This window comes from Lepidochelys kempii, chromosome 5 (genome assembly GCF_965140285.1).
Source record: "Lepidochelys kempii isolate rLepKem1 chromosome 5, rLepKem1.hap1, whole genome shotgun sequence".
In the NCBI taxonomy this organism is placed as follows: Eukaryota; Metazoa; Chordata; order Testudines; family Cheloniidae; genus Lepidochelys; species Lepidochelys kempii.
The window spans coordinates 127,041,011-127,068,770 of record NC_136384.1 but is presented as its reverse complement, the minus strand read 5'-3'; the positions used below and the strand labels follow the sequence as shown (position 1 = coordinate 127,068,770).

General features: G+C 47.1%; 1 long non-coding RNA gene across 6 annotated transcripts in view; it reads left to right on the top strand.

Annotated features, from left to right (window-relative positions):
- Positions 1–27,473, top strand: part of LOC140911838 (uncharacterized) — a 35,445-nt gene extending 7,972 nt beyond the window's left edge. The window contains exons 2-9 of one of the 6 annotated variants that reach the window (XR_013635852.1): positions 361–654; positions 1,753–2,177; positions 10,145–10,335; positions 11,582–11,743; positions 12,193–12,271; positions 13,275–14,674; positions 14,995–15,188; positions 26,797–27,473. This is a non-coding gene — a long non-coding RNA (uncharacterized LOC140911838). The other 5 variants (XR_012159151.2, XR_012159147.2, XR_012159152.2 and 2 more) reach the window with 5 other exon arrangements.
- The last annotated feature ends 287 nt before the right edge of the window (positions 27,474–27,760 follow it).

The following is a 27,760-nucleotide window of genomic DNA, read 5'->3' as shown; positions in this document are numbered from 1 at the left end:
TGCTGATTTGTCTTTTTAAGACACCAGTCTCTCGCAGCAAATCCCCTGCCTGTTTGATTTTTGCCACTAGTTCATTCCAGGTGAGGTGCTCTACCTCCACAGCCCCCATGGCCATTTCTGTCTGAGAATTTAGTCCTGCCTAAGTGCTCTGTACTAATTCAGGTCCCTGATAATGGGAAGTAACAGTCCCATTCTCTTCTGTCAGGTAATGAATCAGAGAGAGCTACCAGCATCTTTTTTTGAATTAGGTAAGCTTCGGGGGCCTCTCCTGGGTTCTCTCTGCCATTATATATAGTTTCTTGAGGGAAGCAGGAGGCAGTAATATTTTGAAATATTTTAATATTTATCATCCATTCCCAGGGTCCAGCAGCAGTCCGCTCCCAAGAACCTATGCCTATGTCCAGAGCATCTTCATCACAAGGAGAGGCATATAACTGAGCCAATGGGGTTAAGTCCATGCCATCAGCAGAGGGCTACATTTGCCAAATGCAAGCCGGCAGTGTCACAGTTCAGTGGCCCCAGTCTCTCGGCAATAGCCTTGGCCTGACAAGGAGACCATCTTACTACGTCCGTGACCAGCTCCGTCGTGGGAAGATTGGCTCCTGCAACTGTGTGTTTAACCTCCCTTGTGGAAACAGGGGCAACATTATGCAAGTATGGCCAATCAGGGGTGAATGGGTTTTTGGGGTCAGTATCAGGGGGTCTCTCTATTTTCCCAGGGGGCTCCAAATTGCAGTCCTCTCTCAACCTTACAGCTGCTACTATCCCCTTATAGGCACTAAATTTGGCATGCAATTTACTAATCTCTGCCTCACATTTCTGATGGCCTGCTGCTACCTTGGCTGCCTTATTCTCATCTGCCAGGAAGCGAGTTGCTACTCTCACTTCTTCTAACAAAATTGTTGTGTGTGTTCGTTCTTTCCTATACTGTTTTGCATTCCTGCTGGCCTTGTCTCTCTCTTGCATATTTTTAAGTACAGTCACCAGTTTAAGCTTTTCTGCTATAAAGTCACACCCATCTGTCTGTTCAAACACTGTTGTAACTGCTTTTTCTCCAGCTCCAGTTCCTGCCTTCCCTTTACCATTTCACCCATGTCCAGACATGCATAAAATAAAGCCCATGCAGTAGTCACATTCTTTGCGCTACCCCGTGGCTTAAAGGTTGTGCAATATTGTTCAAAGCTCAGACTCGCTTCAATCAGGGGATTCTCACCCTTAAAGCACCCCCTTTCCAAGGGGCATTTCCCCTTGTTCATTGCCCATCTCTCTAACCTGTTGGTTTTCTCCTGTCTCAAGCGAGCAGCCAAGGTGTTTTTTTTCAGCCATCTCTACTTCCTTTATCTCACTAATGATCCCTACCAAAAGTCCTTTCACGCAGTCACAGTATTGCTCTAAAATTTTTACTTTTGAAGCACAACTCTAACTCCTTCTTGCATGGTCCTACAGTTATTCTAAGTACGATTCTTAAAAGTTACAGGATGTTACCAAATATTCTGTGAGAGAGGGGCCTTGCTGAAGGAGCTTAGTCTGAAAAAGGAAGAGACAGTTTGCACAGGTCTGTGCCTCAGTTTCCCCACTCTGGAGCAACTACTCAACAAGTACCACATGATTAGGGTCATGTGCTGCCCACATTCTCCACCAATTTGTTACCATATTTGCCCATTACTTTGGGGTATGCTCATTAGGGTTACTCTTCTGTGGGGGGAGGGGGTTCTGTAATTCTATCAATGTACTGCTTGTGTTCCCATACAGAGCTCTACTTCTCCCTGCTGCAGTTCCCTCCCAATGGAGTTATCCCGCAGGACCTAGGTTCCCCAGGGCTGGGTTCTTCCAGCCCCAGAATCAGACAGACACACACGCACACACACGAACAGAGAGCATCTGAGAGGACTGGGTTAATCAGCACTCCCAAGCTGACCTCTTATATGTCCCTGGACTCATGCAGCTGGGTCCAGCAGCACCTCCAAGCTGTCACCCTCATATGTCCCCATGGGAGCTTCGGGGGAGGTACCTGGAAGCAAGAGCAACACGGAGCCCTCTGCCCCCCCCCCCAGCCTGCAGGGACCTGGTTCTGACTGCTTACTGGAGCTGAGCGGGTCCGGGCCGGGCCAGGGAAGGCAGGCAGGGAGCCTGCCCTGGCCCCGGTGCATGCCGCTGCCACCTCGGAGCCACTCTGGGTAAGCAGCGCCGGGCTGGAGCCCAAACCCCTCCTGCACCCCAACTCCCTGCCCTGAGCCCCCTGCCATATCCCACACCCCTCCTGCACCCCAACCCCCTGCCACACCCTGCACCCTGACCCCCTGCTGCACCCCAACTCCCTGCCCTGAGCCTCCTGCTGTACCCTGCACCCCAACTCCTGCCCTGAGCCCCCTGCCATATCCCACACCCCTCCTGCACCCGAGATCCCTGCCACATCCCGCACCTTGCGCCCCTCCTGCACCCCAACCCCCTGCCCTGAGCCTCCTGCCATACCCTGCACACCTCCTGCACCTCAACTCCCTGCCCTGAGCCCCTGCCACACCCTGCACCCCCTGGGGGCAGGGGTGGGGCCTCATGGAAGGTGTGGAGTGGGGGCGGAGCCAGGAGCAGCGAGGGGGATGGTGTCAGTGATGCAGCCCTCAGCCAATACACTAGTCCTCATGTGGCCCTCATGGTCATTTGAGTTTGAGACCCTCTGCTCTAGGTCGACAGCCATCAAAAAGAGCTGGATCAGTGAGTTGATCTTGCATTAATAAATGTTCCAAGACTTTTAAGGATTTCTAAGCACTGAGAATATATTTTAATATTTAAAAATATAAATAAAAGAGGTTTTATATAACAGCAGTATCTGAATGCCTTGCATTACAGCATTCTGTGATGTAGGGAAGTATCTTGATCCATTCTACAGATGGGGAATGGAGTCAGAGAGATTAAGACCCTGATTCAGGAAGGTACCTAAGCATTTGCATGCGAGTGGTTGCCGCCAGACAAGGAGTGAGTGGCTGAGCCAGGAATGCAACCCAGAGTTTCTTAAGTCACAGCTCAGTGCTTTAACTCCAAGGCTATCAGCTTTCCTCCCTATTTTGTTTTCAATTGTTTAGAGGACAATAGGGTGGTCCTTCGAAATCATAGCAAGCAAAGCAGCATTTGTTTAACAATTTGAAAGTAGAACTAGTAAGAAAATGGATTTTCCGTCCCACTAAAAAATTTGAGATTTTTAAATATTTTATCCTAAAATCAGGACAGAAAGCCACAATTTTTCACAAAATCAAATACTGAAAAAAAAATTAATTTTGGGTCAATTGAAATGTTTTGTTTCTATTTCAACCCTTTTAAATATCAAATATGTTTCTAAGCATAAAGTTGTTTCAGAACAAAAAACCAAAACTTTTCATTCCAAAAATGTTGAAATGGGACATTGACATTTTAAAACTCCTCCCCCCCATTGTTTTCAAAAGCAAGTTGTGTCAAAATTGATACAATTATGTAGTTTTCTTGAAACGGCAATTTCCAATAGAAAAATGTTTCAATTAAAGTTTTCCAATCAGTTCTATTTAAAACTAACCTCCTCCCTGCTTTTAATGGTGAGCAACCTGAAGCCTGCTCCTACAAACCTTTATGCACATGCCTAACTTTACTGACCTGAGAAGTTACTGGGGTTAATCACATTAGCAAAATCAAGCAGATGCGTAAGTGTGTGCAGGATTGATGAGTTGGTTTGCAGCCCTAGTGTGTATCAATGGCATTTTTCACCAGGGTTCATACCCTTGTGTGAGACCAGTGTGAACTCAAAGACTGAAACTTCACTCAAGCAAAATCCTGACTCTTTTTGGAGAATTAGTTGATTTTTCAAGGTTAACCACTTTGGAAGTGCTGGGAAGTGGAGGGGTGAGGAACAGAATGTTTATTTTAATTACTGCAGTTTCATTCTGGGTCAGGCTAACCCGTTGGGATCTCTTTTGTGAGTCTGTGTATTTTAAGTAATTTAATTTTACAAAAGATTAGAAAGCCTTTAAAGCGCTTTCAGTAGTGCTGCAAAAGCTTAATTTTCATGATAAATTTTTATTTTCTTCAAACATAAAAAAAAGCTTTGAAGGTCCAATTTTAACTTACACTGATTACTTTTCGTTTGTACTCCCCCCCGCCCCCGAAACATTTTCATTAGGAAAATAAATGAAGGCAAGAATTATTTTTCTGAGTTAATTACTTCCATTTTTCTTAATTAAAAATGTGGAAAGTTTTTGGGGGGCATAAGAAACATTAGTTTATACACTCCTTGCTATTTTTAAAAAAAGTTACAAGTAAACACTTTTTCTACAGGATGTGGCATTTTCAATGCGGCATTGTAATTATTTCTGTACAGCTGAATTCTTAAGCACGTTTCTAAATTATATGGCCATTGGTTTGTGAAATAGAGCAAGTTTCTCTCTCTCAAGAAAGGGTTTGGGGATGATTATTGTAAAATGCAAACAGGGTGGTTTAAAAATACCCTTAAGCAGAAGTGTGCAGTTCAGAGTTTTTTCACATTCCTTACATTATATTCAGTGCCTTATTAAAATAATCCACTTGTTAAAATGTCAGACTCCACACAAATATCAGCTCAACACACAAAAGAGTTAAGCGCACACTAGGGACACGAACAGAATATCCAGGCCATGCCCTCCAGAAGTATATGATTAAAAAAAATAAGCTCACTACACAGAGTTCTGAATGTCACCTGATCAAATAGGGCACTGTGTGTCTGAAAGGAGTTATCTGTCCAGACTGGATTGTAAGATCCTTGGAGCATGGGTCTGTCTTTTCGTGTATAATTTTTACAGCATGCGGTCTGACTGAGGGCTCAGTAAATAATTCTGAAGATTGATGTAAGGTTCAGAGTAGCTGAAAGGTAAAATGCCTTATCAGGTGTTGTAATTATCCCCAAACCAAGGACTACACTAGAAAAGGTTTGCCAGTGCAGCTATACTGGTATAACTAGATCGGCAAACTCTCCTAGTGTAGACACAGCTTATACAACAAAAAAATGCTTTCGCTGGTATAGCTCAGATCAGTTCCCTAAATGAAAGCTTTCCTGGCAAAAGACCTTTTCCTGGAAAGACCTTGATAGATGCTCTGGCTGACTAGAAAAATTACAGCTGCTCTCCAGAATTCCCACACTCACCAAGGACTAGGTCGAGATATATCCCTTCCAAATTAAGTGCTGCAACCAAGATAACTAGAATTCCTTGATGTGTGTGACATGATGTGGAGAGTGGAGGGCTTTGCTCTGTGCCTTAAGAACTGTTGGGAGAGAGAAGTGAAGGACAAAGATACAGATTCTCATTGGACACACGGGTTAATGAAACCGTATCCAGTGTTCTAGGCTTAAAGAAACTGAACAGCCCACTTTCTCAAGGAGGAAAAGGAGCCACTGGCTGCTGCCCAGAGCCACCAAGTGCCGGGCAGAGAATGTGCGGAGCAGAGAGAAGAACGAGGAGTCAAATCCTCTTCAGCTTCCCACTGTTTGACATTTCTGCTCTTATATGCAGTGTTGTTGTAGCTGTGTCAATCCCAGGATCTTAGACAAGGCGGGTGAGGTAATATCTTTTATTGGACCAGCTTCTTCTGGTGAGAGGGTAAGCTTTCAAGCTTACACTGAGCTTTTCACCAGGTCTGGGAAAGGTACTCACAGTGTCACAGCTAAACACAAGGTGAAAAAGATTGTTTAGCATAAAGTAGTTTACACATGTTTCAAAGGACCATTCAAAGTGACTGCTCCAATCATAGGGAGGAAAGGAAGGGGGGAGGGGGGTGAAAGTGGTTAGTGCGTTGCAGATTGTTGTAATAACCCATAAATCCAGTCTCTCTATTCAGTCCATAATTTTTAGTGTCTAGCAAAGTTATGAATTTAAGCTCCCAGGCTCATTGTTTTAAAGTGTTGTGCAGATTTCCATTGCGGATGAGGACTGATAGGTCAGATATAGAGTGATCACTTTTTGAAAAGTGTTCATCCACAGGTGATAGGAAGTCATATTATTTTCCAGTGTGAGTTCGAGAGCGGGGTGATTGGTTACACCCACATAGTTTTTATTGGGGCATTTAGTGCACTGACTGAGGTACACCACATTATAGGCATGTGTAGGACCCACGGGTCTTGAAAGGTGTGTTGTGGGGTTTTTTGATCATTGTAGCAATGGAAAGATGTCTGCAGGTTTTGCATGTGTTGTTCTGGCATGGTCTGCTGCCGCTTTGAGTTGGTGTGTCCTGGTCTCTGGGGAGGCGCTTCTGATGAGTTTGGAGAGGTTGGGTGGTTGTTTGAAGGCCAAAAGAGGGAATTTAGAAAAGATTTCTTTCAGGATGGGGTCCCCATCAAATATGGGTTGTAGTTGTTTGATGACAACCCATATGGGTTCTGGTGTGGGGTGGTAGGTGATAACTGGGGATGTGCAGTCGGAGGGAAATTTATTTCTGTATTGAAGCAGGCTCTCTCAGGGTATTTGGGTGCCTCATTTCTTGATGCTATCTGCTTCTCTGGTGGAGTGTCCTTGCTTGGTGAGGACCGTTTTGAGCATGTTAATATATATATCCTAGACTTTATATACCTCAAAATATGCTCCAAAAAGAAACACATTTCTTCCTTCAGAATACTTCAGCTTGTGTGGTTTTGAACATGTGCTAAGACCATAATACGGGGGATTTCAATCATAGCCTTACATATAATGTTGCTACATACATTTCACTGTGATATTATTGACTAGAGAGTTATTAGTTATCAATGATACCTCAACAAAACATATTTTGTGCAAAAATTATAATAGCATGTAAGGTGTAAATACAGGGGTACTTTCAGTCACACCTACACTGATTGAATTGGTGAAAAATGTAATGTGAATTTTCATGGAAACTTTTTCACTGGGTTTACACAGCTCTAGAATGTATTCCTGCTGCTCATAATTCGACAAAGTCTAATACCTAGGTAGTTTGGCTTCTCAACAGAATATAAAATATCCAAAACAATTATGCAAGCCACAAATTATTATCCATTCAGTGTGGTCTTAAGCTCACCCACTTCCAACTTGAGAAAGCAACAGGACTACTCATGCATGTAAAGTTACTCAAACCTGGAAGAGTTTGGGCCTTCAGCTTGGGTTATAATTCAACACCAAACAACAGAATTATCCTACTGCAAATGTTTATAACTTGGATAAGTTTCAACAAGATCAAGTGACAAAGCAAGGATAGTGTTTAGCTATCCAAAGCATAAAGGTGAAAGTCCTGTTGACACATCCACAAAGCACACAACTGCAAAGTGATAATCTTTCACACGGAAATGCCAGACTATTTTCAGAGCCCTGTTTGGACACAGACAGTGTGCTAGACAGCATCATCACAGCTTCTTCAAAAACTGACTGCCTCAAAAGGGATTTTTCTTGCAAACCAATTTATTTCAGGATTTTTGAGATTATGAAGATGCTCAATATCCCAGATCTAGGAAGTATTAAAGTGGGACAGAGTATTGGTATTCCTTTAGCACCAAGAGGCTGAGATCAGTGTCCCATTGTCCTCCGTGCTGTACAAACAGGGAGTGGCAGGAAAGAGTTAGAGGGCAAGGGTAAGAGCCATCCTGGGAATTTACCCAGGATTTGTAAGAGTCTCTGTGATCATCTCACCATAGCATCTGTCACTGAGCCCTCCTTTGCCCTCAGACAGCCCCAGGCTCAGAGCCCGTGTAAGCAGCAGGGCATGGCAATTGGTTTGCTGTGACCATGGCCCCACAAGTCCTGGCAGGGAGTGCTGCAGGTAGCGCCTAGCCCTTGCTAGGTCCCCACAAGCATGGCGCTCATACACAGGGACCTTCTTTCCCAGCCTCTGGGGGATCCTGGGAATTCAGTCATGCAACAACAAACAGAACCAGCCATGAGTCAGGCCCACACGCTGACACAAAGAGCAGGGGGCAATAAGGCCCAGTGGGTACCTCAATCCGCCTGGCACCTGTGCGTCTCTGGGACAAGCACTCAGAGGCAGAGTCCTTCCCAGATAGAGCTCTTGGCCCCTCAGGCCTGTCCCTGCACAGAGCTCCCCCTCTCCCCAGTCAGAGGCTCCAAACTCAGGCCAGACTCTGAGAGCTTCCCAAGATGGCTCCTGTTGCTAGTTCCACACCCCACATCAGCTAAAGGGGAAGGGCTCTCATTTTTGCATCAGTCTCTGACCAGCCCAGTGCTGCCACAGGAGGGACAGCCGTGGGCCTTCCGGGGCCCATCCCTTGGGAATCCGTTCTCCTCTCCTAAGGATTAGTTTTCAGTCCTGGCTCTGTGGTGAGCCCTGTTTGAATTCAGCTGTTTGGGAAGGAAGCACCTTGGAGCCATTGACACTTATTACAGCGTGCTGGAACAAACACGCAAGCCCCCATCCTCCTCCCTCCACTTGAGCAGCTGAGGAGTGGCATTGCAACCGCCCCCTGCTCAGGTTAGTCAAGAGGGAGAGGGCTGCATCTCTGCATTGCCAGGCCAGAAACCGCTCTGTAAACACTGGCCCTGTGTCCTGGCCAAACACCAAACGCTTCCCCCGCCCCCACCCTGAGAATAAACAGGACCAAGATATGACTTGTTTACTCAGCATAATGTTCAAGGTTGGGAGCAGAACAGCTGCCGCACCTCATCCATAGCCACTTAGCCCCTCCGCAGCCTGGGACCTGCCCCCTGCCAACATCACCAGCTCACTACCCCAGCAGTGATTGTTGGCACACTTTCCACCCGCCCAGCACTACCCTGCTCAATCATTAACCCAGCCACCTGTCCTCTCCTCACCATATCCACCCATTCACAAACCATGTGCTGCTGTATTGATTTGGTTGCTATCAGGCAAATGCGGCCTTTCCGGTTTGCCACGGAGTTCACTTTCCCAGCCAACTTCCCTCTGAGCGATCTTCCAGCCATCTGCCGCTCCCCCCGACCCCGCCACCATGGTGCCCACAATTCCATCCTTACCCTCCCCACCTTGTCCCTCTGGCCTTATACCCAGGCCCACCTTGCCCTGCTTTATCGCTAAGATCACTGCTATCAGTGACCTCTCCAGCTCTCAGAAACCAGGCTTCCTTCTCCCTGAGGCTGTTCCCCCATCTCTCGCACCTTGCCCCATGCTGTCTCCAAAGAACCATGGGATGGGGCAGGGGGAGTCTGAGCTGCTTCTCCCCTACTTCCAGCCTCTTCCTCTCCCCACTCCTCCCCCTCTAAGCAGCACTCCATACAACTCTTCCCTTCCACCCCCAGCAATCATCCACAGCCCATCTGACTTCTGCACACCCAGTTCCCACTCAGAGTCTGACCCCTGGCTAGAGCTGTGGCATGGCATCCCTTTGCCAGTGCTCAGTATTGTGTCTATAAAAGTTATATAGTGCCTCAGCTGCTTTTCCTGCCTGGGAACACCCCTTGGACGTATGAGTAGGGTATCAGACTGGGAACTCCAGAGCTGGGTTCAATTGCTAGCTCTGGCACCGACATTGTGTGTGACCTTGGGCCAGTCACTTCGTCTCTCCGTGCCTCAGTGTTCTCTCTGTAAAGCAGGGAGAACAGTACTCCCCTCTCCCACCTCGTCTACTGAGATGAGAGTCCTTTGGGGCAGGGACTACCCCTTACTACATGTTTGTACATAGTAAACCTCTTGCGCCATGGGGCCCTGATCTGAGTTGGGCTTGCTACCATAACAGGGAAAATAAATAATAAAAATCCACACCCCTAGTTATGGGCATCCCAATGCCACCATATTTGTATGGCAACTTTAATGCTGATAGTTTAACAGGAGAATTTCTTGTCCCAATTAGTGCATTAATTTGTTCTGAAAAAATCAGAGGAATACCCAGGGAGATTCATACAAAAACAATTTAGGAAAGGAAGCCAAAATACCAGAAACAGGGACATTTCTGGGGAATCAGATCCCTTTGCTAAGGTTGGTCAGGGTCGCTGTAAAAGGCAGTGTATTCCCCAAACTACTTCACCTACTTCAGAACATCCCTGTACTATGACCCCTTTAATTTAAAAAAGTTTAATGGATTGATTAGTTTTGAAAGGAAAAGCTGATGTACAAGCATGGTGGCGTCAGGGTACCCAGCATTGTGTTACAGTGCAGGCTAAGTATAGCGAATGGGAGAGTGGTGTGTGTTACACTTATCTTCCTCTTGCTCCCATAGACACAACACTATGATAGAAAGCAGCGGCTGCCGCACCACAGAGCCTGTTATGGGACATCCTGAGGTTTTCGCTGGAAACATGGCCTCTGGTTCTTACTCCAGGACAGAAAAGACAGTACCTGGGAATATGCCTTTAATCGTTATCAACCTGGCTTACCAGACGGCATGTTGAGTTCCTCCTTCCAAGACTGGTAAGATAAACAAACGACACTATTACAACAGGTTTCAGAGTAGCAGCCGTGTTAGTCTGTATTCGCAAAAAGAAAAGGAGTACTTGTGGCACCTTAGAGACTTAACAAATTTTTTTTCCACTGAATGCATCCGATGAAGTGAGCTGTAGCTCACAAAAGCTTATGCTCAAATAAATTTGTTAGTCTCTAAGGTGCCACAAATACTCCTTTTCTTTTTACTATTACAACAGTTACAGGTTGGAAGTAAACACTGATTAACTTTGCACCCAGTGCAGCGCAATGCAACGTAAGCAGCAACCACATATGCAGATGAATGCAAATTAAAAGCAGCCACCGTGTGAATATTAGCTTGTGGCACCATTGTCCATCCCAGTGTTCAGGCCTATGTGGAGTCATGCCAGCCCTGGAGGAGCTGTGGGGAGAATTGGAAGGAAGGAAAAGAGAATTGCTCTCAGAGTTCCCCCAGCATGTTGTGTTAATACTAAGACAGTCTCAGAATTTCTAAATGTTATGGACAACTTCCTAACTCAAAGAGTGTTGCATCCAGCACTGGGGAATTCTGTTAGACCCATCTTCACAGATAAAGAGGAACTGATCACAGAACTCAAAACGAATGGTACCTTAGGTGCAAGTGATCATGGTTTGATCATGTTTATAATGTGCATACAGTATAAAGTCCAGACCAATGATGTAAATACTTGGTGCTTTAAAACGGCCACTTTCACAAAACTGAAAGCAATTATGAGCCAAATCAGCTGGGAGGAAGAATTTAATCAGAAAAATGTGAATGATACTTGGGAATTGTTTAAGAACATTTTACAAGATACCCAAAAAGCCACAATTGAGCATGAAAGCTGTACTGGTTAAGAAGAGAAGTGAAGGAAATTATGAAAAATAAAAAAAAAACAACAAATGGAAGAAAGGGGAAGTTAATAGTAATGAATATAAATCAGAAGCTTGGAATTATAAAAACTTGATCAGGGAAGCAAAAGGACACAAGGAGAAATCTATGACCAGCAGAGCTACAGACAATAAGAAGTTTTTAAAGTATATTGGGGAAAAATAATTTTAACAATTCTATCATGGACCAACACCATTATCAATAATGCAGAAAAGGCAGAAGTAAATGTTTCTGTTCTATATTTGGGAAAAAAGATTATGTAGTCATGTCATATAACACTCTTTCCATTCCACTGTTGTCTCAGGAAGGTGTAGCAGGTACTAAAATTAGACATTTTAAAATCAGCAGGTCCAGATAACTTTCATCCAAGAGTTTTAAAAGAGCTGGCTGAGGAACTTCCTGGACTGTTAATGTTACCACAATGCAACCAAATTCGAAGCAGAGGGAAGGAGGGCGGGCAGTAGAATGAAGATAGGGACTACACATCTCAAAGACCCTCTAGTTACAGTAAGTAATCTCTATTTCTTCTTTGAGTGCTGGTCCCTATAGGTATTCCATAGGTGGGTCACTGGCAAGCAGTGTTCAGAGTGGAGAAGGGTGCAAGGAAGGTGGTAGCAGAGATGCCTGTAATACTGCCATCCCTCTGGTTGCATCCACAGTTGCAGCTTGAGTTAGAGTGTAGTGAGTGGTGAACACCTAGACAGAACTCCAAGTTGCTGCTTTGCAAATCTGTAGTGGAACGTCTGATAAGGATGCTGTGGGGGCAGCTTGTGCTCCTGTGGAGTGTGCTGTGATACCCCCAAAAGGGGTAAGTTTTGCTATTTTGTAGCATTCTAAGACATCTTGAAACCCACTTAGAAATCCTCTGTGAGGATATGACTTGCCCAGATGATCTTTCTGCTATGGCAACAAATGGTCTCGGAGATTTCCTAATGGGTTTGGTTCTTTGCACGTAGAACACCAGAGCATGCCTGATGTCAAGGGACCGAGGTGTCCTGTCTTTGGAAGATGCATGGGGTTTTGGGAAGAATAGAGGTAAGTGTACTGATTGATTGATGTGGAACTCGGACACAATCTTGAGGAGGAATCTGGGGTGTAATATAAGGGGAAACCTTATGGAATATTGGATAAGGAGGGTCTACCATCATGGCTGCTATCTCAGTGACCCTTCTGGCTGAAGTGATGGCCACTAAGAATGCCACCTTCATGGACAGGTGGGTCATGGCACATATTGCCGTCAGTTCCAAGGGTGGACCTGAGAGTGTTGACAGGACAAGGTTGAGGTCCCATGCGGCGTAGGTTTGATGATCACTGGGAAAGTCCTGATCAAGCCCTTCATAAATAGCACAGTAACCAAGTGTGCAAAGACAGAACATCCCTCTATTGGAGGGAGGGAGACACTAATCACTGCTAGGTGTACTGACAGCCAACTGACATTTTTAAGGAGAGGAGATAGTCTAGGGTAACTGGAATACCCAGGGCTTCTAGCGAATGTTGGTTGCGACATACCCAGGGTGAAAAAGTGCTGGTATTTACCCAGGTAGCAGGCTCTAGTAGAATCCTTTCTGCTTTAGTTAAGGATTTCCCCAACGGGGTGGAGGATGAGAGTTCTATTCCAACATCCATCCAAACATGAGGCAGAGTGAGCCTGGGTTGGTGTGCTTGATCTTCTCCCCATCCCGAGTTAGGAGATCCGGAAATGGGCGGATCCCGATAGTGGGGCCTGTGGACATTCTTAGGATTTCTGTGAACCAGAACTGTCTGGGCCAGTAGGGTGCTAGGAGGATGATGGTGGCTCTGTCACGATGGATCTTCCGTACAACCTGTAGTAGTAGGGGGATGGGAGGAAAGGTGTATTTGAGACCATCCATCCAGGGCAGCAGGAGAGCATTACCCAGGGAATCACGGTCTATAGCTCCCCCAGAGCAATACATGGGAAGCTTTTTGTTCATCTGGGATGCCGAGAGGTGCCATAGTGGAGTTCCCCTTTGTGCGAATGTTAGAAATGTCTCTTGGATCTTCCATTCATGGTCTGCAGATAAGCTCCTGCTCAACTTGTCTGCCAGAGAGTTGTGGACACCTGGGAGGTATGCAACCTGCATTGTCATGTGGTTTCACCAGTTCCAAAGCCCGATTGCTTCCAGTCAGAGTGGACGAGATCTCGCTTTTGCCTGTTTATGTAGACCGCTGTGGCAACGTTGACGTTACCTGTACATGGAGTGGGCCTATGGGGGGGAAGAAAAGCCTCATATGCAAGGTGGACTGCCCTCAGTTCCAGTAAGCTTACATGTAGGCTGCCCTCTGTTGGGGTCCAGGTACCCTGAAGTGTGGGGGTCCATGTGAGTGCCCCACGCTGTAAGGGAGGTGTCAGGATGGTGGCCTTTGATATGGGAGGGCTGAAGGGAGTCCTCACCATGACCTTGTCTGGGTTGGATCACCAAGTGAGGGAGGTGAGGACTCTGGTGGGACAGCAACGTTGGAGTCAATGCAATCCCTGCTTGGTCGGAAGGTTGAGTTGAGCCAAGCTTGCAGGCACCTCAAATGGAGTCTGACAGTGTCACGTAGGTGCATGCAGCCATGTGGCTTAACAGAGAAAGACACCAGCGCATTGTGGCTCGTGGTCTGCATGTGATGCAAGAGGCCAGGTTGCTTATCGGATAAAACCTGTCTGAGAGGAGAAATGCTTTCACAGAAACAGAGTCCAGCTGCGCTCCTATAAAAATTATCGTCCTTGTGGATGACCAAATGGACTTTTCTTCATTTATGCAAACACCTGAGGTAGCAAGAAGACGCCAAAGAGATCATGTTGCTGACCCGACTTCTGATAATATTGGCCTACCAGATGCCAGTCGTCCACGTATGGAAACACAATATAGACCTGGCATCGCATCTGGGCTGCTACCATGGCAAAAACTTTCGTGAATATCCTGGGGGTGCTGTAGTGAGCCCACAGGGGAGGGTATGAAACTGACAGTGCTCTTGGCCAACCATGAAGCGCAGGAACTTCCTGGGAGATGGGTGAATAGCTACATGAAAATATGCATCCTTCATGTCGAAAGCTGCAAACCACATTCCCTCTGAGGGGAGGAGATGATAGATACCAGCGTAATCATCCTGAACATCAGCTTTCAAATAAAGACGTTGAGTTGCCAAAGGTCCAGGATGGGTCTCAACTCTCCATCTTTTGGGGTATTAAGAAATACGGAGAATAGAACCCTCTCCCTGGATGCTGAGGTGGGACACGTTCTATTGCCTCCTGGCATAAAAGGGATTTCACCTCTTGTTAAAGAATCAATTGGTGAGAGTGGTCCCCCAAAGGGGGATTGGGAAGGTGGTTTGTGAGGCAGGAATGCCAGACACTCCATGGAGTATCCCTGATGGATAATCTCCAGGACCCAACTGTCTGCAGTGATCTTGTTGCCGCTGTGGGAGAAGAAGGTAAGCTGGCCTCCAAAGATGACAAGAGAGGAAGTAGGTGGCATTGGTGGTGGTACACGGGTCTCGATCTGCATGTCAAAAAATGGCCTTTGTCCTGCGGTTGGGAGTAAGTGGAGGCTGTGGCAGCAGAGGGAGCTGAGAAATGGGACCTCTGAAGCCTCTGTTTACGCAGAGGCTCAGGTGGACGTTGGTAATATGGAGCATGAGAAGGGGGTGGGCATAGTCTAAGGGGCTGGCTCTGGTGTTTCCTCTTGGGGGCTGGAATGTAAATCCCCAGGGATCATAGGGGAATTCTTGGATGGTATTTTGAACTTCTCTAGGAAACCCAACCACCTGGAGCCATGAGTCCCTTCACATGACCCATCCTGTGGCCAAACTTCTGGTTGCTGTACCTGCGGCATCTACTGCAGTCTGGAGAGCCACCTTTGGCTACTAGCTTCCCCTCATCCAGAAAGGACTGGAACTGGGCTCCGTCTTCCATGGGAAGTTTGTCCCTAAAGTCTGCAAGCCTGATGTAGGTATTGAAATCTTATTTTGCTAATTAAGCTTGGTAATTAGCTATACGAAATTGGAGACCTATGGAGGAGACCACCTTCCTTCCCAGGAGGTCCAATCTCTGAGCCCTTATCTGCCAGGATGGATTTCTGGTAGTGCGACCAAGTTCTTTCCATAGCCACCTGTACCAGCAACGAGTTAGGGACAGGATGAGGGGGGAAAAATAAGCTAGCTTCTTTGGCAGGAACAAAATAATGTCTTTTGATTCTTTTTGGTGTAGTGGCACAAGATGCTGGTGTGTGCCAAACCGCTCTGGTTGGTTCTAATATAGCCTTGTTATTTGGAAGGGCCACTCGGTCCCTGTAAGTGTCTAAGGGACAGGGCTGAGGGCTGTGGACCTCTTCTAATGGGATCTGTAGATCGTTAGCAACCTTTTGCCACAGCTCCTGATGCTGATGGTGGTCATCCAGTGGAGAAGGCAATGGAGTGACAGCATCGCCTGGAGATGGTGATGATGAGGCCCCCATCAGAACAGGTTCCAGCTCTTCCTCCTCATACTCTAATGGAACTGGCTGACGAGAGGGGGAGGAATGGTAAAACTCCTGCAAAGGGTCCAGGCACCTGCCTTAGGGGTCCCAAGGGCCCCAATGAGGCCAGAAGCAGGGATCCATCAGTCATGGTGGCCCCCAAGGGAATTGGTACCAGCTGTCTTGGAGGGTGAGGGGTTCACAGACAGAAGGATGGTAAGCAGAGCCTCTTGGCTGCTGGGGCACCTGTGCCTTTGCGGAGATACTGCTGCAGCTACCTCTGCCGATTCAGAGGACAGTTCTGTCCGTAGCGATATCATTGGCACTTGGACGCTCCTGCCCAATGGGTGGAGAGGGAACTGCTCCTGGGACATTGGTAATGATTCCTCCTCTGGGGTAAGGATGTCCCTTAGGGGGCATGGCCCAAAAGGAGCGGAGACAGCGAGTAGGGGAGGAATATATCCTCTGGTGCTACAAAGGTCTCCACACAGCCCAGAGTCTGGGGAATTCCAGCAGACACCACCTGAAGGACTGGGCTCGTCTGTCACAGCCAGTTGGTGTTTGGATAGAGGAGGCAGTACTGACGATGCTGCCGGACCCGCACTAGTAGATGGGGCTGGTGAACGTATGTCTGCTTTGATCTTGCAGTCACCGTCAGATGTGGCAGATCCCTTTTTGCGTACCTGGCCCCCCAGCCTGGGGGTCTTTGGCGGAGCTGGTTCTGTGGGTTCAATATGCAACATCTCACCCAACTGGTACCAGCCCCAGGAGGAAACGCATTTATTATGAACAATCCTCTGCGGGGATCTGTCCTTATGCCCGTGAGAGTGCCCCTTGTTCTCATGGAGAGCCTTGTAGGGGGAGTCCTTGTCTTCGGTGGCAAAGGCTCCACTCCAAGACTCCTGTTTGAGGGCACTGCTGGTTAGTTGAGGCCAACGTACAGGGGAGTCTCCCAGGCCCGGACAGAGCGCGGTCTCATAGCATCCTCCATCAGGAACCTTTTTAGTCAGAGCCCTCGGTCCTCTCAAGCTGTGGGTGGGAAGGATCAACAGATCCTGCACTTCACAGAGATATGTGCCTCACCCAGGCAACACAGGGATTGTCGATGCTCATCGCTGATGGAGAAGGAGCAATGGCAGGAGACAGATTCCTGGGATCAGGAAGGATTTTCCCCAAAGGCAGCATGGGGACGGGTTGGGGGAGGGGAAAACGGATTATCCTATAGTAATTATAACTAGTAAGCGAAGATATCAAAACGAGTTACAAAGAGTTTACAGGCTATGCACAGAATGAAGGAGGCCACAAAATTCTGTCTCAGGTCATGCTGCAGTAAGAAGGAACTGGAGAGGTGTGAACCTGCACGGCCGCTTATGTCCTCGGTCGGAAGTACGAGGGAAGCTTCTGCGCATGTGCGTGTCAGTGGACACTGCTTTGAAGAATTTCTGGACTCAGGCACATGTACACCCATGTGTGGACTACACATGGAGCCCATCACTCGAAGAAGAATGGAGTGTCTGATATGGGTTGGGACTCTTAATAAAAAGTAATGCCAATCAGCATGGGTTTATGGAAAACAGATGCTGTCAAACTAACTTGCTATTTTTTTTTAAATGAGATTACAAGTTTGGTTGATGTAATATACGTAGATTTCTGTAGGGCATTTGACCTGGTACCATGACATTTTGAATCAAAAACTAAAATAATATTCACATGGTACACCTTAAATGAATTAAAAGCTGGCTAAGTGACAGATCTCAAAATGTAACTGTAAATGGGGAATCAAACAGGAGTGTTTCTAATGGGGTTCCACAAGGATCTGTTCTTTGCCCTATATTATTGAACATTTTTATCAATGAAAAGCATAAAATCCTCACTGATAAAGTTTGCAGATGATGCAAAAAATGGGAGAGTAGTAATAGGGAAGAGGACAGGTCACTGATTCAGAACAATCTGGATCGCTTGGTAAACTGGAAGCAAGCAAACGATATCCATTTTAATACGGCTAAATGTATATGTAACCCACACACCTCCTGGGTGTGGTGCTCTGTCCCACTTAGGGGCATCAAGACCACTTAGAGAGAGATTAATGAGTCTGCTCTACGGCCTTAGCTAAGAGCCAGGTAGCTTTTAGTTCATGCAGTAGAGGCTCATGCACTAAGCTCCAGAGATCCCAGGTTCGATCCCGCCCACTGACTACTGGGGTCTGTCGGTTTTACATATACACCTAGGGACAAAGAACACAGGCCATACTTACACAATGGGGGACTTTGTCCTGGGAAGCAGTGACTCCGAACAAGATTTGGGGGTCATGGTAAATAATCAGCTGAACATGAGCTCCCAGGGAGACTCTGTGACCAAAAGGGTTAATGTGATCCTTGAATGCATAAACAGGGGAATTTTGCATAGAAGTAGAGAGGTTATTGTACCTCTGTATTTGGCACTGAAATACTGCCTCCAGTTCTGGTGTCAACAATTCAAGGATGTTGATAAACTGGAAAGTGTTCAGAGAAGAGTCCCGAGAACGATTAAAGGACTAGAAAAAAAAGACCGTTACCTTTTCCGTAACGGGTGTTCTTCGAGATGTGTTGCTCACGTCCATTCCATAGTAGGTGTGTGTGCTCGCCACATGCACTGGTGACGGAAGTGTTTCCCTCAGCAGTATCCATAGGGGACTGGCTCTGGTGCCCGCCGGAGTGGCGCCTGCATGGCACGGTATAAGGGGTGCTGCCGGCTCCCCCCCACCCTCAGTTCCTTCTTGCCGGGAACTCTGACAGTGGGGAAGGAGGGTGGGTTGGGAATGGACATGAGCAGCACACCTCGAAGAACACCTGTTACTGAAAAGGTCACTGTCTCCTTCAAGTGCTCTTGTCCATTCCGTATTAGGTGACTCCCAGGCAGTACCGCTGGAGGCGGGAAGGAGTTCACAGACATGTAGATTGTAACACAGCCCTGCCGAACCCAGCATCGTCTCTGGCGTGCTGAGCGATGGCATAATGCGCTGTGAATGTGTGGACAAAGGCCCATGTCGTGGCTCTACAAATGTCCTGGATAGGGATGTGCACCAGGAAGGCAGCTGAGGATGCATAGCTATAGTCAAGTGGGCTCTGACAATCAGCGGTGGTGGGACCCCCGCTAGATTCTAACAGGTCCGTATGCAAGAGGTGATCCAATTGGAAATCCTCTGCAAGGACACCAGAAGGCCCTTCATCCTATCTGCTGTGGCAATGAAGAGTGGAGTCGACTTACGGAAAGGCTCGGTACGCTCTAGGTAAAAAGCCAGGGCCCTTCAGATGTCCAGCGCTTGAAGATGCCTCTCCTCACTGGTCTTGTGCGGTTTGGGACAGAACACTGGGAGGAAGATGTCCTGGCTCATATGGAAGGTGGACCTTGTCTTTGTACAATTCTGTGTATGGTGGTTCTGAGATCAAGGCTTTAATCTCAGAGACTCGCCTTGCTGATGTCACCACTTCTATGACAGATGGGAAAGGGAGCGGGAGCCCAGTGGCTCAAAAGGTGAGCCCTCGTGAGCCTGGAGAGGACCAAGTTAAGATCCCACTGTGGGACGGGGGTCCGTACCTGCAGGAAGAGTGTCTTGAGGCCTCTCAAGAATCTGCCCGTCATGTCATGAGAAGACACCATCTGGCCCTGGATCAGTGGGTGAAAAGCGGAGATGGCCGCAAGATGCACTCTAATGGAAGAGTGTGCTAGGCCCTGGTTCCTAAAATGAAGCAGGTAGTCTAGGATAAATTGTAGAGAAGAGGTCAGGTTACCAGCGAACCGCGCCTCGAATCCTGCTGTTGATGTCCATGGTCCGGAGACCAAAAATGGCTCCTCTGAGTCTGCCTCCCAAAGTCCGAGGCATGACACCTCCACAACGGAGCGGCACTGATGAGGCGGGGACACTTGGAACGGTCCCAGGGTGGGTTTACCCCTGGGTTTGGGTACTGCCGGAGCCGGTGTGGGCGGCATATCCTGCACGGCCTGTAGGGCCTCAGGCATCGACAGAACTTGAAGTTTACAGAGGCCTTCATCAATGTCTGGTGTGGCAGGCATGGTGCGGGCAGGGCTAGACCACTCAACTTGAGCTGGGGCCCTATTCCCTGAAGGAGGTGTTGAGCTGCCCAGCATGGGTCTGGTCTCTCCTCTGGCCCTCTCCTTTCCCTTATGAGAAGTGGGAGATCTTCCCCTTGCGGACCTCTTGGGCTCCTTGGCCTGGGAGGGGTATCGGTGCCGGCTCATAGGCGGCACCGGTGGTGTGTTCCGTACCAATGCTGCGGTGTTTGGGGCCGAGTCGGACATCTGCTCCGGTGCGGAGGTCAGTGCCAACTCCATCAGAAGCATCCTGAGACGGATGTGTCTCTACTTTTTCGTTCTGGGTTTGAATGACTTACAGATGTGACACTTATCACTTATGTGTCCTTCCCCTAGACACTTTAAACAGCTAATGGGAATGGGCCGCTTACAACAATTGCAGGGTTTAAAGCCTGGGAACTGAGGCATACCCCATCCCTAGGTTGAGTCCCGTCCAGGACCAACTAACTAGAACTAACACTAAGGGTAAATACTAAATTATATACAACTATTTTACAAGAAACATTCATGATACACTGAACTAAGCGAAAGCTAGCTGAAGCAGAAGTCCCAGCACGATCACTGGTGGCAAGAAGGAACGGAGGGTGGGGGGAGCCGGCGGCGCCCTTTATACTGCACCATGCAGGCACCACTCGAGAGGGCGCCAGAGCCGCTCCCCTACAGATACTGCTGAGGGAAAAACTTCCGGCACCAGTGCACATGGCGAGCACACACCCCTAATGTGGAATGGACGTGAGCAAGCACTCGAAGAAGAACTCGTTGTCTAGTGACAGACGCAATCTAGCTTAACCAAGAGAAGGTTAAGGGGTGACTTGATTACAGTCTATAAGTACATACATGGTGGCCAGATATTTAATTATGGGCTCTTCACACAAAGGTATAATACAATCCAATGGCAGGAAGTTGAAGCTAGACAAATTTTCAGACTGGAGATAAGGCGTACATTTTTAATAGGGTAATTAACCGCTGGAACAACTTATCAAGGGCCATGGTAGATTCTCCATCACTAGCAATTTTTAAATCAAGACTGGATGGTTTTCTGAAAGGATCTGCTCTAGGAATTATTTCAGGGTAATTCTCCAGCCTGTGTTACACAGGAGATTGGACTAGATGATCATAGTGGTCCCTTCTGCCCTTGGAATCTATGAATACCCAAGGCGGTCTGCAGGCTGCATGTCCACAAGGCCACAGTCTGACGTGGCTGCAGAGAGGGTGCCTGGGCAGCTCACAGTCTCACATGCTATCTAGAACCCATTCTCTAAGTTGTTAGCATCTGCTGGAGGAACCCTCACACCAGGTGAAGGCACATACGTGATAGCAGCTGGGAAGTTTAGATTTGACTGCCCAGAGACTTTGGAAACTAGAACAATTGGGAGGAAGAAAGGCCAATTTGCAATCAAATGATGAAGGCAATGTACATTCACTGTGTTCTAGCCAGGTTGTATTTGCACTTGGTATTTCTTTCCCACACGTGCCTCACTTTTCCATCAGTTTTGCCTGTTTCTCTAAATTCCCTAGGGTCCTTCTGCTATTTCTTTCTATCCCATGTGGTTTTTGTGGATCCTCCTGTGGTCATTGGCTTTCAGCCACAAATTCCTTCAATGAGTTAATACTTTTTCTCCAGATGATTTATGAAGATATTTAACGATAGGGGGCCCAGTCCTTCTCTATCATTCCTTTAGACAGCCCCACCACCAGTCTGATGTTTGACTGGTTATGAAAACTTTCCATTTGTGGCTTCCATCAGCCAGTCAATTTTGTATCCACTCCACATTGCATTGACCAAACAATATCATTCTAACTTTCCTCTCAGAAGCTCACCCAAGCCTGCACTGAAAGCTTTACTGATATCAAGACACAGGGACAAATTCATTCAAGTTCCACGGAGCCACACAGAGGGTGAATTCTGTTTACAACATACACACATTCCTTTTGTTTGTTCAACTTGTAACCATGTTCATGTTATCAGGATTCAACAGCACTATTGATTTCTTGTGCACCTAGCATATGTGGCCTATTGCACATTAAGCTATTCTCATCTAGTCTCTCTCCAGCTGCTTAGTATTCCTGTTATTCAAAATCCCCTCATTCCTCTCCATAAATTTACTAAGTTCTTGGCAGGGTAAAACATACCACCTGCCTGAATGTGATAAGATAAACAAGATGCTGGGGACCAGCTCATGTGACGAAGAAGCACGGAAAAGAAGGTATTCCTAGAAGTGGGTTTCAAGAAGGGAGAGAAAGTGGCAGACAGAAGATGGGAGATGTTACAAGAGTTTTATACAATCCAAGTGCCTGTAGCTGTAGATACTTAGGCCTTGTCTATAAGGGAATGTTTTTTCAGGATAGCTTTCATTTTTTTCAGCATAAACTATGTTGCATCCACACACCAACTAATCTTTTCTTTTGTCTTGTATCTTATCCTGCTACAATTAACCTGCTTTGGAAGAACTGTAATGGTTTCAGAATGAGTTATATAAGGTTTGTGTGGACTCATCCCCATTTTGAATTGGCTGTACTGCTTCAGGGAGTCCTCACACTGCTATCCCACATTGCATTGCATCACATCTGGATTGGCCTGTCTGCTTACCTGTGTGCTCTCCACTGCTCTGGGATCATCTTGGCATGACATCCCCGCAGTGTAAATGCTGAAATTCACGCAAGTGTATCTGTGACTCCAGCTCATCACTGGCTCTCAGACCCCAAGACCATTACAACCACCCCACCAGGCCCCATGCTTCTGCATGGTCCTGTCAGGAGCTCCTGGACTTCTATGCTGTCTGGTGAGAGAAGCATGTCCAGTCTCATCTTTCCAATTGTCATCAGAATACCAAGATCTAGAAGCAGCTAGCTAAGCAAACGCAGGGAAAAGGGCACTGCCGGGACACATGCCAGTGCTATGCCAAAGCCAAGTAGCTGCAGCAGAATTACAAACACACCAAAGACAAAGCCAAGTTCTTCAGTAATGCTTGCAGGATGTGTGTTTACCATGAGGCCAGAGTTTTTCCTAAGAACCCAGCACACAGTGGACATAGTTTGACCACAGCCCATGACGAGGCAGACAACTAAAGAAATCACTCAGGCAACCATAGACCTATAGGGATTGAAGAGGACAATCAGCTAAACGACCAAGATCTCTTAGGCACCCCATACAGCAAGCGAGCCAGAGTGACAACGCTGCTGAAGGATCATCCGGAAAGTATTCGCTGCTGAATTACAACCATCTCTCCCATTAGTGGCTGTTTAGGTGGATTTGGAAACCTTTCTTCTGGGATTCTCCATGCTGAGAGGAACTCTCATGTCAACATCTGGTGCTACAGTTCTCGGGTAACTGCCGCACAGACTTCCAGGAAAGTGGCTGTCAGCACCTGGACGTTCTGCAGCCATTGCTGGTCATCCCAGGTCTGTAGGAAACATTGGATGAAACCAGGAACAGAACAACGAGGTTACAGGCTGAGAGGAATACTGGGGACATTCATTTATAAATGTGTGTATAAACTGGAGTGGTGCCCCAACATAGCTTTACTGGGGCAGGATTGACTTTTGTTGAGCCTGGTGTGTGTATGTGGGGACGCCTATTAATTGGGGCACAGTGTTCAGCCATTGGGAGAGTGAGGTCTTGGGACCCAAACAGCTGGGGCACCCAAGCAACAGGGGTATGCGTACACTGCATCTGGGAGCAAGTCTCCCAGCCTGGCTGGACAGACTTGTGCTCATTCTGCTTGAGCTAGTGCACTAAATGTAGCAGTTTAGATGTTGCTGCTCCAGCTAGCCACGTGTGCTGAGTGGGCTTGAGAGCCCAAGCTGCAAATATCTCCACAGTTATTTTTAGTGTGCTAGCTTGAGTTTGTCTACCGTGGCTCCCAGGAAGAGTGTAGATATACCCCAGAAGACCAGACAGGAAGGTCACAGTTCAGGCATGGGGTAGGCTTAGCCAGAAAATGAGTAAGTTTTCTAAACGGTGCTCTCTCTCTCACCATCCTGAGTTGAGCGCCTGAACAATTTCATTTGCTTCACCTTTAGGGGTGTAGAGGGAAGCAGCCTGTGAACTAGCTCTTTGCATTTGTCCAAGGTTTTCCCACTGTGGAAATAAATACCAAGAGATGAGCAAATAATATGGATTTTTTGTCATTTTCACCCAGTGGTGAATTTTATAATTTTTTCATAAAACTGAAGGTTAATTATTTTGTAATTAAGAGTGCTGCATAATTCAGTGGCAGAATGCCACTCAGTGTAGGCCTAGTATTACACAGTACGAGGAGCCTGGGCTATACTGCACCTCACAAAATGTGTATGTTGCTATGCATTGGAGAGGCTTTCCTTCCTAAGATCCTCTATCATCTTCTTTACTGAAGCAGATTTAATTAGCCTCCTAGATTGTATACGTGCAAATACTTTGGTGATGTTATCCCATTTTTAAAATATCAGTAGCTAACTGTTGAAACTCCACATGCTGCAAAAGGAGCATTCCCATTTATTGGTGAACTTTTCTTATAACTAGTTTCAGAGTAGCAGCCATGTTAGTCTGTATTTGCAAAAAGAAAAGGAGGACTTTTGGCACCTTAGAGACTAACCAATTTATTTGAGCATAAGTTTTCATGAGCTACAGCTCACTTCATTGGATGCATTTTCCACTGAATGCATCCGATGAAGTGAGCTGTAGCTCACGAAAGCTTATGCTCAAATAAATTGGTTAGTCTCTAAGGTGCCACAAGTACTCCTTTTTGTTATAAAGAGTGCTGCAAAACCAAAAAGATATTTATATAGGTCCTTTATTAAAATTACTTTTAGGGCCTGACAACTGCATGTTTAAAGATACGTCCTTAGAACCTGGAGGACTAACTGCTACTTACTTAAAAACCATTTTAAAAGGTAGTTTGCATTTTAAGTTTCACCATACATGGTCCTTTCACTAAACCATAGGATTAGGATTCAGGAGATCCAGAAATAGTTTTGATCCTTCCACCAGCTTTTTCTGGGAGCCTGAACAAATCAAACCCTCTACACTTAAGCTTCACCTCTAACATGGACATTGTCTCCACTTGTGAGGTAACTTCCTTCTCTTCCTGTGTCAGTATAATAATGCCTGCATCTATAATTTTCACTCCATGCATCTGAAGAAGTGGGATTTTTACCCTCAAAAGCTTATGTCCAAATAAATCTGTTAGGCCTGGTCTACACTACGAGTTTATGTCGGATTTAGCAGCGTTAAATCCGAATTAACCCTGCACCCATCCACACAACAAAGCCATTTTTTCGACATAACGGGCTCTTAAAACTGATTTCTGTACTCCCCCCGAGGGAAATAGCACTGAAATCGACATCACCCTTTAGATTAGGGTTAGTGTGGACACAATTTGAAGGTATTGGCCTCCGGGAGCTATCCCACAGTGCACCATTGTGACCGCTCTGGACAGGACTCTGAACTTGGATGCACTGGCCAGGTGTACAGGAAAAGCCCCAGGAACTTTTGAATCTCATTTCCTGTTAGGCCAGGCGAGCTCATCAGCACAGGTGACCATGCAGTCCTGAGTCAAAAAAGAGCTCCAGCATGGACCGAACGGGAGGTACTGGATCTGATCGCTGTATGGGGAGAGGAATCCGTGCTATCAGAACTACGTTCCAAAAGACGAAATGCCAAAACATTTCAAAAAATTTCCAAGGCCATGAGGGACAGAGGCTACAGCAGGGACACAACACAGTGCCGCGTGAAACTTACGGAGCTCAGACAAGCGTACCAGAAAACCAAAGAATCAAACGGACGCTCCGGGACAAAGCCCCAGACATGCCGCTTCTACGCTGAGCTGCATGCAATTCTAGGGGGGGGGGCATGCCACCACTACCCCACCCCTGTCCGTGGACTCCAATGATGGGGTATTCTATGCCATGCCTGAGGATTTTGCAGACGGGAAAGATGAGGACAACGAGTTTGAGGAGAGTACCCAGCACACCATTCTCCCCGACAGCCAAGATCTTTTTATCACCCTGACTGAAGTACCCTCCCAACCCACCAAGCCGGAGAAGGGACCACTGGTGAGTGTACCTTTTGAAATATAATACATGTTATAAAAGCAAGCGTTTTTTAAATGATTAAAGAGCCCTGAGGACTTGGGATGCATTGGTGGCCAGTACAGCTACTGGAGAAGTCTGTTAACGTGTCTGGGAACGGAGCGGAAATCCTCCAAGGACATCTCCATGAAGCTCTCCTGGAAGTACTCTAAAAGCCTTTGCAGAAGGTTTCTGGGGAGAGCAGCTTTATTCCGTCCTTCATGGTAGGACACTTTACCACGCCATGCTAGTAGCAAGTAATCTGGTATCATTGCATGACAAAGCCTGGCAGCGTATGGTTCCAGCGTTTGCTGGCATTCAAGCAACATCCGTTCTTTATCTCTCTGTGTTATCCTCAGGAGAGTGATATCGTTCATGGTAAACTGGTTGAAATAGGGGAATTTAATTAAGGGGACATTCAGAGGTGACCAACAGCCCATGGCTGAAAAGAAATCCTCCCTGCAGTTAGCCACGCGGTGCGGGGGGGCATTGGCGCTGAGCTTTTTGCGTTTGGCTAGCAGGGATCTTCTCTGATACCAGCCACATGGTGGGGGGAGGGGTAAAGCGATCATCCCAGAGAATCGGATGGCGGGCGGGGGGAGGGTGTTATTTGGTTTCTGCTGCTGCACATTAACAGGAAAACTGCAGCACTAAATGGCCAACTCAACGGGCTTTGCTTGGTATGGGAGAGGAGGGTGCTGCTGTTATGAAGGTTGCAGAAGCCGAAAGGCTATGGCTTACCATGGCTGCCTGCAAGCTGAATTCTGTTGCCCGGCCCTGTGTGTGTGATCTCTAACACCAAAGCCGCAGGCACTCAATATAAGATGCAAAATGCGATCTTGTACCAAAATCACATGTGCTATGTAATGTGAATAGTGTTGTTCACCGTGAAAGAGTATAGCCATTGTTCTGTAAAATGTATCTTTTTAAATACTTCACTCCCTTTTTTTCCTTCCGCAGCTGCAAATGTTTCAAGCCTCCCTCCTCCATCCCAAAGGCTATCTCAGATAAGGCGGTGAAAAAAAACGCATGCGCAATGAAATGTTCTCTGAGCTCATGCAGTCGTCCAGCACTGACAGAGCTGTGTGGAGGAACACAATAGCAGAGTACAGGACAGTGGCATGAACATGAGGAGAGGTGGTGGCAGGAAGATCAGAGGAGGCATGAGGCAACGCTGGGATTACTGCGGGATCAAACGGACATGCTCGGCATCTGGTGGAGGTTCATGAACGGCAGCAGGATCACAGACTGCCGCTGCAGCCCCTGCTTAACCGCCCTCCCTCCCAAGTTCCATAGCCTCCTCACCCAGATGCCCAAGAACTGGGGGGTGGGAGGCTCCAGGCACCCAACCACTCCCAGTGGACAGCTCAAGCAAAAGAAGGCGGTAATTCTACAAGTTTTGAAGTGGCCTTTTCCTTCCCTCCTACCCTTCTCCCACACCCCACCCGGGCTACCTTGTGAGTTATCTCCCTATTTTTATAATCAATTAATAAAGAATACATGTTTTCTAAATGATAGTGACTTTATTTCCTTTACAAGCAAGCTGTGATCGAAGGGGGGAGGGCAGGTGGCGTACAGGGAATTAGAGTCAACCAAGGGGGCGGGTTTTCATCAAGGAGAAACAAACAGAAGTGTCACACAGTACCCTGGCCAGTCACGAAACTGGTTTGCAAAGCTTCTCTGATGCACAGCGCTTCCTGCTGTGCTCTTCTAACCACCTTGGTGTCTGGCTGCGCATATTCAGCAGCCAGACGTTTTGCATCAACCTCCCACCCCACCATAAACGTCTCCCCCTTACTCTCACAGAGACTGTGGAGCAACAAGCAAACTGTAATAACAAGTGGGAATATTGGTTTCGCTGAGGTCTGAGCAAGTCAATAAACTGCGCCAGGGACCTTTAAACGTCCAAATGCACAGTCTACCA